Source organism: Schistocerca cancellata, chromosome 8 (genome assembly GCF_023864275.1).
Source record: "Schistocerca cancellata isolate TAMUIC-IGC-003103 chromosome 8, iqSchCanc2.1, whole genome shotgun sequence".
Classification (NCBI taxonomy): domain Eukaryota; kingdom Metazoa; phylum Arthropoda; class Insecta; order Orthoptera; family Acrididae; genus Schistocerca; species Schistocerca cancellata.
In genome coordinates, this window is record NC_064633.1 from 269,317,455 (window position 1) to 269,337,852 (window position 20,398).

Genomic DNA, 20,398 nt, shown 5'->3' on the forward strand with positions numbered 1-20,398 from the left:
ATAGGCACCTTTGATGTATGTGTGAAACCCTGGTCCAATGAAAAAGAGAAGAGAACACGAACCTCCTTAAGTTTTTGACCACAACGCACACCTGCTCTCCATAAGGGTTGTATAGAATTTTATATGGAAGGGGTCATAAATAGCACCTGAAAATCGGATAGTACCGAAAGAGAAAGAGAGATGTTACCTGAAAGTGGAGAGGGATTGCGCCATAAGGAGGCTCAACAGTTTTGCTAATTACGTACTTTTCATGAACAACAGTCACAGTATTCTTTTAGTTTCCCACTATCAACCTAAAATTTAACGTTTTGTTGTCAAATTGCGCTATTTGTTTATTCTCTTTGGAACAAATTATAGTGCACAGATTCAATTTTTTACCATTTCTCATCTTTGTATTGCAGAGCATTTCCCAATTAGATTGCATGGTGTCCAGTTGCCAGGTGCGTCTCAGAAATCAACAAGAAATAATTCGTTGTATCATTGTTATTTCAAGGCGTCCTACAGAGCCATGTGTATTGTGTTGATATAACTTACAGTATGTTATTCTGGTAGGTTTCATTGCCCCCCACAGGGGGGAAAATCTATACGAATATTAATTTTTTATAATATGCTCTTGTTTAAATACAAATCATTTTACTTCAACCTATGTAGAGAAATATTGTCACCAGTATTTTCGTGGTATAACGCTCGTTCACATCGATTTTTATCTACGGCCTTCTGCATCGCTGAATATAAAGTTATATCGTCGGCATATAATGCTTCGCTCAAGGCAAGGCAATAGGGGAAATGATTCAATATATTATACACAGTGCAGGAGCCTATAAGGTATATAACAACTTCTATTTTAAGAATTACTAAACGTCTTTCGCCAAAATAGTAATCCGCCCAACATCTCTTTCCCATAAATTTGAGTGATCTGGTTTGAGATTGAGGCGTTGCTATTGCTCGTAAGAACTTATAAATGTCTCTTTATGTTAAGTTCACACATTCAGCTCTACAGAATCGGCCATAACACTGGACTATTTTCAAATTTATTTAATAACTTCTCAGAATGAAAATGCTTAGTGTGTAATTGAGTAGTTGGTTCGTTCGAGGTGTTGCGGGGGTTGTCATCCCAAGCATGTAACGCACTACAACGTGTTTTGTTCCGAAAAGTGCAAAGTTTCATCTCATTATAGTGATCTAGTTCCTCATCAAACTGATTTCTTCCACATTGTCTTCCTATATCGACTACTAACAGTGTACGCAAAAAAAAAGTATCTCTGTAGCGCGGTAAATAAATCTCTGGTTGGCGGTAAACTGAGTTATTGTGGGCGGGAAAAAGTTCATGTTGTGAAGGTGAAGTTGTCTGCGTTTTGCAATGATTTATGCATTGTTTTAGTTGATTGTACACTCTAGATGTGAGACTTCGAACCTAGTTTTATAATCTGTTTAAATACAGGCATGCATGTATACGGACAAATGTTAATTTTGCGGAAAGAGTTATGACAGACTACACGTGTCGGTCTGGCTCAGGTCAAATTGTGTAAGACCTTGTAGCAAGAGTATACACGTATGAGGTGTTTTCATATTAAACGTACAAGCTTACATGGTCGTAAGAAATAGTATTAAAGAATTGGTTGTGGTAAGCAGATTGCTGCATGTTGCACTATCTTTATTGCAGGCGGTCACCAGAAGACATCAGTGCCATCAAACACTGTAGACTATGATGATCCTTAGTAACGAGAAGCTGAGTAGTGTGATGTATTAGGAGTATTTTCGAATCTAGAGGTAAATTTAATTGCTCATGTATTGTAGTTTTGTGTTACTATCCAAACACATCTAAGATAGTTGTACAGAACAGTAAAAGTAAGAGAGTCAGGTTTACTTTTTGGAACCACCAGTTGCTACGAAAGTTATGACGTCTGTTAGTTTCTTAGACACGACAATATTTGCAACATTCTGACATTGTTGCACGTATTTTAATGATCAGGGAAATGAGAATAACGTCGACAGCATTTTGGGAGGAAGGAAAATAGTCCGACTTAAGTCGTTAGGAATAATTTTCTTATTCTACATTGTCTGATATACAAGGTGTTAGTTTTATTTACAAACTGGTGTGGTGAAATGTTTATGTAAGGCACCGCACTGTGTTTTTGTGAATATATAGAAAAAAAAAAAAACGCAGCTCATGAATCTGCAAAATATCTCCTCCCCCCTCCCCAATACATGTCTAGACAACCTTGTTTTGGATATGTAGCTTCAGGCGTTACTGTCAGCATAAACTGATTTTGCATATTATGTTATCAGCTAATTTTTCAAACATTTTTTTTCTGGCATGTGTGAATGTATGTCACTATCTCATATTTTATTTCCTCTTTTTACATACCATTCCTCTTTCACTGTTATGTTTTTATATTATTGTCAGTTCTTAAATATCGAAATTCTGTACCGTTTTTCATCCTGTTGGCAAGATTCACTGTACAGCTTTCGTCAGTAATGATGCTATTAATTTTCTGTGGTACTGTACTTGAATAAGATTAGGGCCTAACATAGTAGCTACAGATATTTGTTTACAGGACAGCTCCTATAGCAACAGTCATTCTGAGAAGTAGTTACTCCTGTTATTTTGACAAATTAGTTGCTCTGCTATCTCTGATGCTACTAGTGGTGGGTGTATATACCACCGTCAGATGCGAATGACAATTGCTGTGTTAATATAACTTCCATGATTTATTTGCTTTGTGTAATTTGCGTATCTACTATATATACTATCTGTTCTCAGCAGTATGTAACAAGTTAGGAATGAAAATGTGCAGCGAAGTCTTAACATTGTTACGATCTTGCGAATTATATGAATATACTTACTATGGTTCAAGTAACAGTTGGCTGCAGCAAGAGACACTGTTTATTTACTAGTGAGCCAGTGACTACATTGCCTCCTTGCAAGCCTTACTGTTAATAGCTTTGTTATTCTCAATCATGTCTGAAGAACTCTTATATTTTATATAATAATGGTTATTTTGGATGGGTCACTGGAAGCGCCCGATCCCACCTGTTGGCTTTGACCCGTGACGTAATCCTATTGTGATATGTGACATCACGGCGGTGTAGCGTTTAGTTTGTGAGTGTGGCGGGTCTATAGGTATTGTTTTGATGTGGTCGGTGGTGCTCTCTCTTGGGGTTTTTATAGGTTGCGTGTTATGTGGTGTATGGGGGTTTAGTTGCATGTTAGTCCTTGACGCGTTCGGTATTTGTGTTGACTATGCGTTTACAGGAATAGTTTCCAGTGAGTTAACTATTTCGTTTTTATTGTGTCCAAGTTACTGTAGTGTTGTTTGCCGTTCGTCTTGTGTGATTTTACGGTATATTAATAATTTTTACTTATGGACTGTCTGACAGCAACTGAATAAAACACAATTTTAGTGCCATATGCGTTTCGCCTTTATTTTCTGCAAGGCATCATCAGTGGCAGGTTGCGTGGACAATTTCCTACATATTACGCTCCTGTTGCATTTTTGGTGTTGTTGTTCTTCTTATGAACGCCAATTTGCGTTTTTTTTTTCGCCATTCCACAACACTATGCACAGAACGCTTGTTTTAAAGCAATGTTTTGGTAATATTACACGCAACTGAGGAAGACTGGACTATAAAAGTTGTGTGATTTGTTTATGCATTTGTTAGGTGTGGATATGACTGACAAGTGTTTGTGTGCGTAGATGGGGGGACAGTGCTTTGTCCCTCATCAAGTTTCTCCACCGTTTTGGGCTGTTGGCCAAAGGGGTGAAGTGCTCTGTCTGTCCGGAGGAAATGTGGTTGACAAAAGTTCCGGCATCTTGGACCAGGGACGGCTACATGTAGAGGTGCCGTAGGAATAACCTATGGCACTCTATAAGGCGAGCTTCCTGGTTCGAGAAGTCTTTAAGTTGAGCATTCGAGAAATTGTGTTAATGACTTATCATTTTTGTTATCCTCCCACAGTTTCTGTGTGCATGGGATTGATGTGAGTGAGAGGACTGTGCTTGAATGGTTTTCATTTTGTCGTGAAGTTTGTTCGGAGTATATTAAGTACAGGGGTAAGTTGGGTGGGCCTGGGGTGGTGGTAGAGGTTGACGAGTCAGTTTGGGAGGAAGTAGTATGCGAGGGGTTAGTCTGTGGTTGGTGTGGGGGGGGGCTGTTGTATCAGGGGGGGGGGGGGGTTTCAGAATGTTATTTAGGGTTTTGGAGGGGCAGACAAAAAGGGAATTAGTGGGATTAATTGAGGATTTCATGGAAGAGGGGAGTACCATAATTGGAGACACATTTTCGTCTTATAGGGGGTTGTGTGAGTGGGGGTACAATAATTTAGCCGTTAATCATAATATAATCAGTTACAATTAAAGAAAGTTGCTTCTTTGAAAAAGCCTCTGCCATCTCAAGTTGCCAAATGTCCTGTTGGTAGCTAAAATTTACTTGATGACAGGTATTTTTCAGAGGAAATAATTACTTACATCTGTAAAAAGACAGCCCAGTTTGCAGTACGTTACTATTAATTTATTCATTGGAACCACGAAATCATTTTAGTACAGTTTTTACGTGTGATAAATAAACAGTATTTGATAAATCAGGATTAAGTTCCTACTTACGAGTTCCAGAAGTTCAGAGACAACACCAAGCAAGAACAGTTTCAACTTTACCTTAAATATTTAATTTCTACATGAATTTGAAGTCAGAAGACATACAGTAAAAAGGATGATTCAAAAAAAGTTTACTAAATGGCATTGCACATCAGGCATACAACAAGGATCAATAATCACATACAAACTAGGTATTGCAAACGCCATGGGATGCCGCTACAGTTAGGAGAGGGTGTTGGTAAGCAAACGCGCATGGAGACCGTCGCCATTCATGGCTTGGAAATGTTGGAAGTAACATGACTAACTACACATGCTGCAAAATGGCGGAGAAGCATTCGATGTATGGCGCGACCCACTGCAGTGGATGAGAAGCCATGTGATTGTATCATGCAAAATTGTCGATAGAAATATTTCATGCCATTCATTATTTGGCACCCTGCATTACCAATTGTGCAAAACTGGCTCTTCCATGCGCACAACCCAGATTCTGGTCACCAGTGAACAACACAGACAGTTGAGCGGAAGAAAGCATTCTCGAAAGGGTGCTGCATATGGCATCAACAAGTACATGAGGTATCCCACGCCACTTATGTCCCCCCAACCCTTTGTCAGGCGCATTGTACACAACAAAGGACTGCATCCATTTCATTTCCAGTGCATCCAGGCATTACAACTGGAAGACTGAAAGTGCTGTAGGGTTTGTGTGGTGGTTTCTGCAGGAATTTCTTCCAGACAGAAGTTTCACAGTGAGTATACTTCTCACTAATGAGGCTGCATTCTCACTCAAGGGTGTGACGACCAATCACAACCTGCTACAGGGGTGGATGTTAATTCATGTGCTACATGTTCTCGTTTCTCAAAATGCTAATTTACCCTTAATTTTTGGGCTGGCATCTTCGGAGACTGTGTAATTGGGTCGTACATTCTCCTGAACTGACTCTATGGTCCCACATATCTTGTATTCCTGTGATAGGTTCTGTCGAACATACTGAATGATGTTCCCATGCCTATTTGTCACTGTATTCGATTTCAGCACCCCAACCCCCTCCCTCCACGTATTGCAGCAGGCAAATGTGGGCACATCTGCAGACAACCTATCCTGGCCCCTTGCTTGATCACAGTGGATCAGTCAGATGGCCACCTTGATGGTTTTTCCTTGTGGGGGGGGGGGGGGGGGGGGAATCTGAAGGGCCTTATTTATGAAACACTTGTTACATCACCAGAGAACCTAGTGGGCAGGATTGTTGCAGCAGTGGTATGTCTTAGAGATGCACCAGATATTTTTCAGAGGGTGTGCTGTCCCATGGAGCGTCGATGTCAGGTGTGTTTCGATGCATTTAGACAAAACTTCAAGCATTGCCTGTAGTGGACATCCATTTGTAACGTGTAACTAAATAACTGCAATGCCATTTAGTAGTGCCAGATGGCCTCTGCAACCTCCCATTTTCTATGTGCATAGTGATTCTTGTTATATGCCTGATGTGCCATGTCAGTTTGCAAACATTTTTTTGAATCACTCTGTATAACAGCTCCTGTATGGTGTCTTCTTTTCCATGAGTTTGTATGTACGTATACATAGGTTAAGTTGCCTCATTTCATATGCATGTAGTTCATAGTTACATTCAAACATATGATCTTTTTTTAAGATGCCCTTTTTTTTTAAAATAAGTATTTCATATATGATACAAACAAGACAGGCAGTATTTGTAGAATTTGGGTGTACAGGAATCCCTTCATTAACCTTCCTTTATCACTCTGATGGTAGCTTTTTCCTGACTCGTTTCAGTTACACTTGTGTTATGTTGAGTGACTGGAGTAAATATTGTCTTTGAATTTATTAGATTTTAAGAAATCAGTATTCAAGTCACCACATATAATTACATTTTCCTTTTGAGTGTTTATTTCTTCCAGAAGTTCCTCTGTTTAATTATACAACATGGTCTTCTCTCCATCTGGTGACCTGTACAAGCAAATAATAATTTTATTTTGCTTTCGTAATTAAGCTATAATGTGTTCTATATCATTTGCATTGGATTTAAAATTTTCTTTAACATATACACAGATACCCCATGACTTGATGATTTTCAACAAAACTTGCTTGCAAGTTCGAAGAGTGAGGTATGTCAGCCTTAGCATACCTTGTTTAAGCAAGTGTATGGTAATGTATAGGATAAAAATGTCATTCGTATAATTTTTCACATTATTTCTTCTTTACGTAGTTTGTTGGGCAGCAATGGAACATTCCAATGGAGCTTTCTAAAAGTGGGTACAGAGAATATACCATGACTTGCGTGACCACGTCTCTTTTTGCACCAGTTTGTGTACTGAACAAACAAAATAATCCGTGTGGGAACAACAGTATTGCTGACTAGTGAGAGTGATGAAGCACATGCTCTGGCACTGTGTGAGTGAGCAGTTTGGTCTGTTTTTGTAGCCATTAGTCATGTAGCTATATGACTTGGGTTGTCCTCAGGAAAGAGGTTTTCCTGCATATGTACGACGTGCTTGATTAAGCAATGCTATCAAATACTGGATTTTCATACCCTGATTCCTCCCGGCTTCCCTGCTTTATGGACTTCTTGGTGTTTGATTTTTGGCTGGTTGGTTCACTGGATGTGGGATTCTGCTATGCTACTGTGAAATGTTTCTGATTTTCACTTTCTTACTGTCCTTTATCACCCATCTATCAGTTAATGACTACTGTATTCCTGTAATTATTGCCATATAACTAACAAATGTTTTCAACCCTTGTATGTAAATAATGAGGTAATTTGTAGAAAGAGTTTCTAATGAGGTATCTTTTTCAATTTTCGTTTGAACTGTTTGGGATTACCAATTTCTTGCTGTGTTACAGTGATGTGTATGTGAATAACTGTGCTCAAGAATATGTAACTCAACCGTGGACTGTAAACAAATAAGCAGTCAACATGAAAATTTTTCTTTCCATGTACTATGGTAATTAGGATCACAATTCAGCTGAAATGTTTCTCTGCGATTAGCAACAAAACCCATTAAGTAGTAAATGTGCTGGGACAAGAATTTGAAAATCATTAAAAATGTTTCTGCGAGATGGGTCTCCCTACTTACACAGTATACTTACTGCTTGCTTCTGTTGAATATACATTTCATTTCATTTCTTTTAGGTGCACTGCCCCAGAAGATAATTCCACAAAGCAACATGGAATCAAAATATACAAAATAAGGAGAAACTGGTACCTTTAGGTTAGGACAATGAGAAATGCTTCTAAGGGCAAAACATGGTGAACTAAGTTCTGTGATTAGATTGTGTGTTGACTTCATTTTAACTTACTGTCTCAGTTAATCTCTCTGTCTGGTGCTGGGAAATCTTTTTTGCTCGTTTGAAGTTACATAATATGTACCTTTGTGAGATGAAGAATGAAACTGTCAGCTGTGAATCAGTTGCTGCCTCGTCCAGCTATTGAGGTGTCTCTCAAAGTTAATATAGATTATTATGCTTATGTCATCAACAGACAGTCACAATTTTGAACTGTCATTTGAAGTAATTGGAATATAATTTAAGTAAGTTAAGAAAAAGAGGGCACTCAGTTTAGGCTTGTTCCCCCATTCTGGAGTTAGTCATTGTTGTGACTCGATCTAGGATACACTGCTTTGTGTTGTAAGGTGAGACTCTGAACACACAAGTGGGTTCTCTACAATGCTATTAACATTTCATTTTACCATCAGTGCAATGAAAGGCTGTGGAAAGATTGCAAAATATAAATCAGTTGGATAACTTATTGTATCTGGAAACTTTTTGTGTATTTAAAAAAAAAAAAAAACTTTTGTTTTTATTTGCTTTATTTTCTTCCCCAAACTAGTTTCACCGATGATATCACCATCAGCATTTTTTCCCTGAAACGTGCAATAATAGTGTCATTACAAACATTATAAAACATCATTAACGTATGTACTGTGTGGTTCCAAATGTTGTATTCTATGAATAGTTTCATAATATCTTACTTTGTCACTCTGAGGCTTTTAGGTTTGTTGCTGTTATTTTCCAGCATTTGTTTTGTTTTGGTTGTTGTTTGTTCAGAATACATTATGTCATCTGCAACTGTATGAGTGGTTGTTATTATCAAACACGAAAAAGTGAACTTTTTTATGTCAGTGTTACACTAATGGGAATTGCAGTAGTGTTAAGGATACACTTTTGGTGTGCAGTAGGTTCTTACATAATTTATCATGTACTCATATTTGTTGGTCGGCTTGCAGTTGCTTTTAAATATAGAAAATGCATGTTTTAGAGTAAAGATACAAAGAAACCGACTGATGACAGCAATATTGTCACTGAAATTAGTTTGAGAAATAAAATGAAATAAATAAAAACAAAAGTGTTTTGTATGAAAATGGACCCAAATCGCATATAGTTCGGATAATTTAGCTTTGCTAACACTTTAGTCATTGGGTCTTTCATTGCTTTCTTTGTTGAGAACTCTGTGTGAAAGCTATGCTGAGAGACAGTTGACAAGTTCTGTTCAGTTAAATGATTCAGTATTCCTTCATAGACCGCTTTCTCAACCATTTTTGAAAACAGGAGTGAATAGGTCTGCAGTAAGGGGTTCTTTGCTTATCTTTAGTTATGTAAATGAATATTACTTCACGTCATTTATATCTATCAAAAATATGCAGTCAGTCATTGATTGATTACAAATTTGGCTAAAGGGTAATACTTTCATTGTTGGCACAATTTTAATGTTCTGTTGAGACACCATCATAAGTAAAGTTGTGACTTTTTACCAACCAGGTGAATGTATTAATCCCCTTAGGAGTTGCATTGAAAAAACTGATGTCTGTTCATGTGTACTATATTCCTAAGTTTTTCTAGAACTTGGACTATCTTCTCAGAGGTAATCAAACCTGCTGACTTTTACAGTTTATTCATAGAATTTATGGAAATTGCAGCATTGTACGGGTGGACAGTGTCATTTTATAACTTAAAAGACAAAAATTTGATATGTTAACATTGGATGACCATCCCACTTCTGTACAATCGATTGTTTGTGTTGATCGAAAGAAGTCTATGGTAGTCGGTAACTCATTCTTTGATGTGATTGTGTTATCATTGGAATTGAATTTAAAACTGGTGTAACAGTTCTTCCATAAGAATCTAACACTTTGACGGCCTCTGCTGCACAAATTTTTTGTTCTGCTCAATTCCCTTGTTGTGGTTTAACCGATACTCTTTGACCAACCGTGTGTGTGTGTGTGTGTGTGTGTGTGTGTGTGTGTGTGTGTGTTTTTCCTATTTTATGGCAAGCTACATGTGCCAGGAATCTGGCATTGTTGTCGCTATTTGTTTCTTACTTTTACAGCATGAGAGGTCTCTCAGATATTTCCTCCAGAAGGCTAGTCCCACAGAAATATCAGACCTTTCCAAAGGAATCACCTTTTGCCCCACTCCCAAATTCAGCCATGCAGGACTACTTAAAGACCTTCTCTCCTTCTCCTGGTCCCTACAGTGGAAACACTTTTTCACCGCCAACCTGACCAATCAGACTCAACCAAAGACCAATATTGAACCTTGCCTAACTCAGTTCACTCCTCCATCCAACCGTGATCCATCCCCTGTTAACTTTCCCAGAATTTCTTAACCTTGAACCTTGGCTATTAGTCATTCTCCAAATCCCTCAACATGCAAACTAACCTTACAACCGCAGAAAGAACCGCAGTCCATCATCTAAAAAGGATAACGTGGCAGAAGGACTCCAGCTGTCAGATACTTCCACCTACAAACCATGCCACAGTGATCCCATTCCAGTAATACGGCAGGATCTCCAGTCACTACTCAAATCCTTAGGCCCATCCCAGAACCTCTTCCCAGAGTATGTCTCTCTACTTACCCTACCACTCCCTGCACTCCCACCTTCTACATGCTTCCTACAGTCTATAAATCCAACCACCCAGGACGCCCCATTGTGGCCGGTTACTGTGCCCGCACTGAGAGAATCTCCGCTCTCGTAGACCAACAACTTCAACCTATTACCCGGAACCTATTCTCCTATATAAAAGATACCAACCATTTCTTCGACCGACTCTCCACAGTTCCTGTCCCTGTACACTAACATACCTAATGCCCATGGCCTTATTGCTATCAAACACTGCCTTTCTAGACACCCTATGGATTCCAAAACAACAACCTTCTTCCTAGTCTTCATGACCAACTGTATCCTCACCCACAATTACTTCTCCTTTGAAGGCATTACCTACAACAAATTCACGGTATGGCTATGAGCACTCGCATGGCACCATCTTATGCTAACCTATTCGTGGGCCATCTAGAGGAATCCTTCCTAAAATCCCAGAATCCTAAACCCCTCACCTGAGTCAGATTCATTGATGACATCTTTGCTATCTGGATTGAAGGTGAGGACACCTTATTCACATTCCTCCAGAACCTCGACAACTTCTCCCTCATTTGCTTCACCTGGTCCTACTCAACCCAACAAACCACCTTCCTAGATGTCGACCTCCAACTAAAAAGATGGCTACATCAGTACCTCCATCCATATCTAACCTACTAATCACCAGCAATACCTGCACTTCAACAGCTGCCACCCATTCCGTACCGAGAAGTCCATTCCATACAGCCTAGTGAGCTGTGGTCATTACATCTGCAGTAATGAGCAGTCCCTCTCAAAATATACCAAGGGTCTCACTGAAGCCTTCACTGACTGTAATTTTCCTCCCATCCTTGTACAAAAACAAATCTCCCGTGCCTTATCTTTCCAGTCTCCCACCACATCCCAAAGTCCCACAGTCCGGTCACAGAGGAACATTCCCCTCATAACTCGGCACCATCCGGGACTGGAGCAACTGAATTACATTCTCTGCCAGGGTTTCGATTACCTCTCATTGTGCCCTGAAATGAGAACTGTCCTGCCCACTATACTTCCCACCCCTCCTACTGTGGTATTCCGCCATCCACCAAACCTACACAATATACTCGTCCATCCTTATACAACTCCTGCTCCCAATCCCTTACCTCATGGCTAATACCCCTGTAATAGACCTAGATGCAAGACCTGTCCCATACATCCTCCTACCATCACCTATCCCATCAAAGGCAGAGCTACCTGTGAAACTGGTCATGTGATTTACAAGCTAAGCTGCAACCATTGTACTGCATTGTATGTAGGCATGACACCAACAAGCTGTCTGTCTGCATGAACGGCCACCGACAAAACTATGGCCAAAAAACAAGTGGACCGCCCTGTTGCTGAACACGCTGCCAAACATGGTATCCCTCATCTCAATGATTGCTCCACAGCCTGTACCATATGGATCCTTCCCACCAACACCAGTTTTTCTGAATTACGCAGGTGGGAACTTTCCCTGCAATATGTCCTACATTCCCGTAACTGTCCTGGCCTGGCCACAACCTTTGTTAGTCGCTGTCCTCACCCATCCAGCCCCCTCCCTGTTCCCATTCCAGCACTACACAGCCATAATTTCACTGTCACACCCAGTCTTTTTATTTCTCTCCTCTCTGCTACTTACCCCCTCCCACCTCCGCACCTTCTCTCTTGCCCTCTGTCTAAACTGCAACACTTCACTGTTTGCCACTCCCACCATACTATCCCACCCCCACCCAGTCGCCACTCCCATCATGCACTGGTGCTGCTGCTCTTTTTATTTCTCTCCTTTCCGCTACTTACCCCCTCCCACCGTTACACATGTCTGCTTTGTGTGTGTGTGTGTGTGTGTGTGTGTGTGTGTGTGTGTGTGTGTGTGTGTGTGTGTGTGTGTGTGCGCGCACCTGTCCCTTTTTCCCCCCTGAGGTAAGCCTTTCTGCTCCCGGGATTGGAATGACTTCTTACCATCTCCCTTAAAACCCACATCCTTTCGTCTTTCCCTCTCCTTCCCTCTTTCCTGATGAAGCAACCGTGGGTTGCGAAAGCTTGAAATTTGTGTGTGTGTTTGGTAAGTTACAGAATCTTTGTTTTTAGATACATTTTTCCCACATGGAATGTTTCCCTCTACATTCCACGTGGGAAAAATATATCTAAAAACAAAGATTTTGAGACTTACCAAAGAAAAATGCTGGCAGGTCGATAGACACACAAAATTGAAGCTTTCGCAACAAACAGTTGCTTCATCAGGAAAGAGGGAAGGAGAGGGAAAGACAAAAGGATTTGGGTTTTAAGACACAAGCAGACATATACAGAGGCAAAGAGTTTGGGCCCAAACTCTTTGCCTCTGTATATGTCTGCTTGTGTCTGTATATATATATATGTGTGTGCGTGTGTGCGCGCGCGCGAGTACCCTTGATGGTTTTTCACTTTTATGCTTCTGTACCGTGAAAATACTCAGATTAATTGATGCTGTATGTGGAACATCTCTTCAAACCGACTTACCTTCATACAGTTTGTCGTGTAAGAGTATTGGGGAATGTAATATTACGTAATAAAACTGTAATGAGAGTGGAATGTGTCTGTAGGTTTTCTTGTCTGATGTATCTAGGTCATCGGTTCTTTGAACATGAGAATTAAATGGTCAGTTGAGTGTCGAATGTGAACTTAACCCCAGAGAAAAAAAAATTAGAGATCTAGTTTCAATAATAAATAATTATTGGTGGAAAATATTAGAAACTAACCCTAGCCCTCACATTTATAGCATTTTTACATGAGAAAAAGGCAAATGTGAAAGTTCGCTTCTCTTCATAGAAACTTAAATTGAATGGAGTCATATCTTAACTGTGGGTTGTATGTGGTCTGAGGCTTACCTGGTGCTTCCAAGGTTCTTGGGTGTACTGCCAGATACAATTGCCAAAAGTCCACAATATTTTGGACAACTATTTAATCATCTTCAGGTTGTGCTGATGAAATGAAGTGTCTCCTGCAGGCTCGTGGCATTTATACCTGCCAGTCCAGACTTCAGGCCACATCAGCCCAGCACCCTGCTTTGTTGTTGGGCGCATGCGGCTGTGACACAGTGGTGGGGAGAGTCTCAGTTGCTTTCGCCCACCATCCCTGTTGCAACTCAAGTTTTTCTTTGATGGAGCTTAGTGTTGGCTCCCATACCTTTCTCAGTTGGAAGCCAGTGTCCATGTTGATGAAATATCGTCAGTCACACAAATTTCAATTGCTTCCTTGAAAATGCTGTCAAAAAATTTATCAGCAGTAGCCAGGACTGTGTGCAGATAATTCATTTTATGTCCATTTTCAGTGCTGTGTTCTGCTAGTGCAGACTAGTTGGACTGCAGTAAGCAGGTGTGCTGCTCATGTTTTACATGTTGATCTTCGGTTGTGTGGATTGTTTGTCCAATATAAGATTTTCTGTGTTTACACAGAACTTCCTACACCCCTGCTCATACGCAGTAGTGGAGTTTTTGTTGCTGCTTCACTATGGTATTGTATGCTATCGTAGGTTGGCAAGTGGATGCTGAAGCAATCAGTAAGCATGTAACAGTATGCTTACTGGTATATTTCAAAATGCTGTGCATCGAAATGGGATTTTTCTGGGGATCATACCTTGTGTTCTGTTGGTGACAGAAAATTGGGGCCAAGTGTTTTGGATAGCACTTTGGCCAAGGACCATTAGTATTCCTAACTGACATTGTCTTAGTGCCAATATCCTACAGTACAGGTTCAAACTATGAATATTACACACTACCTCCAGCTTAAGCAAATGGGATGGCTCGTTTTGCATTTCATGTGGTCTGTGGTGAGTCTAATGGAGGCACCATTAGTTCATTGGCCACTCCTTATAAAACCCAAAAAAAGGGTTTGTTCATTTTTTATTTTTTTGCCAAAACTGAGCTTTCAATTACAAGATGTCTCTGTACAGTAAATGGCAGAAACTTTGTGATATATTCCTAATATCCTGGTATTGAACATCCTTGAAAATTTTCTTGATATCTTTATCTGTTTCAGAGATACAGAGATTCAAGTGACTAAAAGGAGTCTCACACCTTTCGGCCTTTGTGTGATGGTCCTCTGTAGAGTTTGACCTCCATTTTTCAAAATATTCCTGAAGAGCGAGCCAATTGGGGAAGAGTGCCTTACATGGTGCATCGTGTCAATCATGCATTGAGATCTTTGGCCCACTTGCAGTCGTGCTCATCCTCAATCTCCTGGGCGAGGACACCTTCCTGGGTGCGTTTTCCACCACGTACTATGCAGTGTAACTTTCTGTGCCGGCGATGACCATGGACTTCTTTATTCCTTATATCCAGCATGGTAGTCACTCTGTTGTGGTGGGGCCACCATGTACCCTGTTGGCTATAGCCCCCTGACAACACAGGGATCACTCTGCTGATGCCTGTGCTGCTAACTCCTCACGTATGGCAAGGAATAGATGCTCGTCACTCTGGGGCATCGGGACTCCCAGCAATACCATCCTGCCAGGTGGCCTTTGCTGTGGCTGGGTGGCGCCTGTGGGCAGGGTCCCTGGTTGGAGTGGGTGGCATCAGGGTGGATGACATGCCATGAAGCGTAGTAAGTCATCTCTTGCTGGCGGTCCGCCACCAGCAGTCTCGAAGTGGGCAAAGTCTAACTTAAATTCTGAGAAATATGACCCCAAGTCGTTCCCCTCCCTGGCCACACCATGGGAGGAACGCCAGGCTAAGGATAGCAGTGAAGTTTATTCGCTCCGGTACCTCGTATGTACGAGAGTTGATGGGAATTTTTCATGTCCATGAAGCCTCAGTTTTTGTGTGTAGCATTTGGAGGACAGGGCTGGGGAGGTGGAGGGCTTGTCCAAAGTGCACTCTGGGTCAGTTTTGATAAAAACAGCATCCTCTGCCCAGTCATGGCGTTACTTGCTTGTGGCAAGTTCAGGATTTTTTAAAAGTTAGTAGCGCTATTAGACTGTTTTTTATTTACAGTGTTACATTTACACGTACACAATCATGATTTCGGCTTCAAAGTGTCATTATCAAGTGTTTTAAGTGTTAAACAGTGCCTAAGATGGCATACTGTCATATTTAAAATACACTATTAGACACATTGTCTAAGGGTCGATATTTCTCAGTGATGAAACAAAGCAGTAGTCTTTACCAGAAATATTGATCCTTAGACAGTGTGTCTAATAGTGTATTTTAAATACGACAGTATACCATCTTAGGCACTGTTTAACGCTTAAAACACTTGATAATGGTGCTTTGAAGCCGAAATCATGATTGTGTAAATGTAAATGTAACACTGAAAATAAACAACAGTTTAATGGTGGTACTGTCTAAAGAAATATGTTACGACTGTGGCCCTGCATTATGAAAAATTTACTAAAGTTGGGGGATGTTTCTGTTACCATCACGCCTCATAAGAGCTTAAATAGTCTTCCCGCTGTACTTCCAGCCCCACCTGTCGAGATTGTGGACATCCATAGCATCCCATCTGTGGCAACTGTGGAGGGCATCATTCACCTACCTCGCTAGACTACAGGAAGAGAGGAAAATCATGGAATATAAGACCCTGGCCCAACTGACCTACACTGAGGCTAAGAGGAAATTTGAGTGCCTACATCCTGGGGCTATGACCTCCTCATGTGCCTCTGCTACGAGAACAGTTGTCACTCCATCAGTTCCTCGAATTTCTGTCACCTCTCAGAACTGGGAGACTACACCTGCCCCCTTGATGGTGGGGGGGGGGGGGCACTTCCCTCCCTGTTGCTCCCATACCACCTACTTCAGGAGCAACACACCCCCACCCCCCCAACCATCAGGGATAGTCCACACTTCCAAGCCAGAGTAGAATAAGGCTTCTTTGGCTCCTCTCAGTAGGAAGGGGTCCCTTGGAACATTCCCTTCCCAGGTTTCTGCTAGTGGGAAAGATTACACCCGCCAGCGGCTGAAGAGCTCAAAAGCAGCTGGTCATAAGGGCTTCACGCTCATCCTCAGTCCCGGAGACTGATCCAGTGAAGTCCTCCCAGCCAGGGAAACACAAGGAACAGTGCGAGAAATCGAAAAAGAAGACCGCTAAGAACAAGGAACTTGCAGTGGCACCCACACCACTGCTACCTACAAGCTCTGCATCTGAGGATGGGGTGGAGATTCTGGCGTCTGCTGAGGACCTAGATCTCGCCGGACCCTCAGAAACATTGTATATAGACTACTCAGGCAAAAAGTCGGTGGCAGTTGATAACCCTGAGGTGTAAATTGCCTCATTGAATGTTCCATGCCTTCCCAGTCTCATGATGATGTCATTCTCCAGTGGAATTGTGACATTTTTTCCACCACTTGGCTGAGCTACGGCAACTGTTAAGCTTTACACCTGCTATCTGCATTGCCCTCCAGGAAAGTTGGTTCCCGGCAATGCAGACCCCTACTCTCTGTGGCTATAAGGGATATTACAAGAACCATAGTGACTATAATTGAGTGTCAGATGGAGTTTGTGTTTATGTCCTAAACTCAGTCTGTAGTGAACCTATGCCCTTCAGACCCTTCTTGAAGCTGTGGCTGTCAGAATACAGACAATGCAGGAAGTAACTGTCCGCAACATATATCTTCCTCCAGATGGTGCAGTACCCCTGAATGTGTTAGCTGCACTGGTTGATCAACTCCCTAAATCTTTCCTACTTTTGGAAGATTTTAATGCCCGTAACCCCTTGTGGGTTGACACCATGTTTACTGGCCGAGGCAAAGATATCGAAACTTTACTGTCTCAGATTGACCTCTGCCTCTTAAATACTGGGGTTGCCACACATTGTAGTGTGGTTTCAGGTAGTTACTTGGCCACTGATTTATCAATTTGCAGCGCAGGACTTCTCCCATCTATCCACTGGAGAGCACATGACGACCTGTGCGGTAGTGACCACATCCCCATCGTCTTGTCACTGCCCCGGCATTAGGCCCTCGGACACTTCCTATAAGGGCTTTAAACAAGGCGAACTAGGAAACTTTCACCTCTGATGTCACTGTTGACATTGATGTGATGGTTGAGCAGCTAACCACCACAACCGTTTCTGTGGCAGGAAACATGATCCCTTGCTCTTTTGGGTGTCCCCGGCGAAAGACAGTCCCTTGGTGGTCACCGGAAGTCACTGAGGCAATTACAGTGTGTCGGCGAGCTCTACTGTTACATAAGCAACACCCTTCCTTAGAGCATCTGATAGCCTTTAAGCAGCTTCGTGTCCGTGTGCTTATAAAATGACGGAAACAGGAGTGTTGGGAGAGGTACGTGTCAACCGTTGGGTGCCATATGTCACCTTTCCAAGTTTGAATGAAGATCAGACGTCTTTTTGGGTACCAGGCCCCAACAGGTGTCCCTGGCGTTACCATTAGTGGTGTGCTATGTACCGATGCAAACATGATTGCTGAGCACTTCGCTGATCACTATGCTCGAGCCTCTGCATCGGAGAACTACCTTTTAGCCTAGCCTTTCGCACCCACAAACCTTGGATGGAAAGGAACGTCCTCTCATATGCTACACTGAACCCTATAACACCCCATTTACAAAGTAGGAGCTCCTCAGCGCACTTTCACGTTGCCCTGACACAGCTCCTGGGCCGGATCGGATCCACAGTCAGATGATCAAACATCTCTCGTCTGACTCAAGTGCCATCTCCTCGTCATCTTCAACCATATCTAGTGCGATGGCATCTTTCCATCGTTCTGGTGCTCAAACCCGGCAAAAATCTGCTTGATGTGGATAGCTGTCGGCTCATCAGCTTCACCAAGGTTGGTTTTAAGCTGCTGGAACGTATGGTGTGTTGGCGACTGGGTTGGGTCCTGGAGTCACGTGGGCTACTGGCTCCATGTCAGGACGGCTTCCGCCAGGGTCGCTCTACCTCTGATAATATTGTGCCCCTCGAGTCTGCCATCTGAACAGCCTTTTCCAGACACCAACACCTTCTTGCCGTCTTTTTTTTATCTATGCAAAGTGTATGACACGACCTGGCCACATCGTATCCTTGCTACATTATATGGGTGGGGTCTCCGAGGCATGCTGCCGATTTTTATCCAGAATTTCCTGTCACTCCGTACCTTACGTGTCCAAGTTAATGCCTCCCATAGAACCCCCCCCCATATCCAGGAGAATGGGGTCCTGTAGGGCTCTGTATTTTGTGTGTCACTATTTTTAGTGGCTATTAATGGTTTAGCACCAGCTGTAGGATCGTCCGTCACGACTTCTGCATTCTGTATTGCTCCACCAGCTCTGGTGTTGCTGAGTGGCATCTACAGGGAGCCCTCCACAAGGCGCAGTCATGGGCTCTTGCCCACGGCTTTCAGTTTTCGGCTACTAAGTCGTGTGTCATGCACTTCTGTCAGTGTGTACTGTTCATCTGGAACCAGAACTTTACCTTCAAGACGATCCACTCACTGTAGTGGAGACATATTGATTCTTCGGACTGGTTTTCGATCCCCAATTGACTTGGCTACCTAACCTTTGTCAGCGTAAGTGGAAGTGCTGGCCGCACCTCGACGTTCTCCACTGCCCGAGCAAAACCAACTGGGGTGCAGATCTCTCTACTCTCCAGCAACTCTACAAAGTCCATGTTCAATCTCACCTTGACTATGCATGTACTCGACCTAGTGCACCACTGTGGCGTTCGCCTAGCGACGGGATCTTTTAGCACGAGCCCGGTGACCAGTGTCCTGGTGGAGGCCGGAGTCCCTCCATTGCAGATCCGACGTGCACAACAGTTTGCCAGTTACGTTACACGCATTCGTAGTTTTCCTAAGCATCCTAATTACCATCTCCTTTTTCCACCTGTGGCAGTTCATCTCCTGCATTTGTGGCCCAGGTCAGGGCTAATGATTGTGGGTCACATGTGATCCCTTGTGTCTGAACTGGAGTCCTTCCACCTCTCATCCAGGTCTGCCTGCGTGCATCTCCATGCTGAACACCTAGGCCGCAGATTCGTTTGGACCTTTCACATGACCCTAAGGACTCAGTTACTCCTGCTGCTCTCTGCTGTCACTTCTTCTTGATTCTTGACATGTTCTGGGACTCTGAAGTGGTTTACACCGATGGCTCGATGGCTGATGGTCATGTTGGCTTTGCCTATGTGCGCAGAGGCCATTTTGAACAGCATTCCTTGCCCAATGGCTGCAGTATATTCCCTGCAGAGCTGGTGGCCATTTTGTACCCTTCAGTAAATACATTAATGCCCCGGGCAATCGTTTCTTTTGTGTACTGACTCCTTGAGCAGCCTACAAGCTATCGACCATTGCTACCTTCACCATCCTTTGGCAGCATCCATCCAGGAGTCCGTCTATGCCCTGGGCCGGTCCCCTCATTCAGGGGTGTTTTTTTTGGACCCCAGGACATGTCAGCATCCCAGGCAACGAATTTGCCAACAGGCTGGCCAAACAGGCTACCTGGAAACCACTTCTGGAGATGGGCATCTCTGAACCTGACCTGCGTATCATTAAGGAGACTACAAATGTGTGGAAGTCTTCCATGCGGGTCTCTCGCAGGGAATCAGTTGTCCTCTGACGGCTCTGCATTGGCCACGCTTGGGCGATCCACAGTTACCTCCTACGCCATTGAAGACCCGCCTGATTGTCAGTGTGGCATCCATTTGACAGTGGCCCATATTCTGGTGCACTGTCCCACTTTGACTGCCAAGCGACGAGATTACCAGACTTGTTGCCACTAATTTTATCTGACAACACCTCATTGTCTGATTTAGTTCTATGATTTATCATTTGATCTAAGTTTTAGCGCATGTCCTTTGTCCCTCTGTTTCCTCCACCCTAGTGCTTTCAGGGAGGAGGTATTAATGTGTTGCAGAGTGGCCGGCTTCTTTTTTATTCTCATAGTCAGCCAGCCATGGTAATCTGCTTTGTTGTTTCAATTTCTTCATCCTGTTTCTTGCATTTCTGTGGTTTTCCTGTC

The 20,398-nt window shown here is 42.5% G+C and overlaps 1 protein-coding gene across 10 annotated transcripts in view; it reads left to right on the top strand.

Moving 5' to 3' along the window:
• Positions 1 to 416: 416 nt before the first annotated feature.
• Positions 417 to 20,398, top strand: part of LOC126094824 (uncharacterized) — a 33,758-nt gene continuing 13,776 nt past the window's right edge. The window contains exons 1-3 of one of the 10 annotated variants that reach the window (XM_049909412.1): positions 530 to 548; positions 1,664 to 1,770; positions 6,815 to 6,999. The gene's annotated coding sequence lies outside the window, so the exon portion shown is untranslated. The other 9 variants (XM_049909409.1, XM_049909411.1, XM_049909410.1 and 6 more) reach the window with 9 other exon arrangements.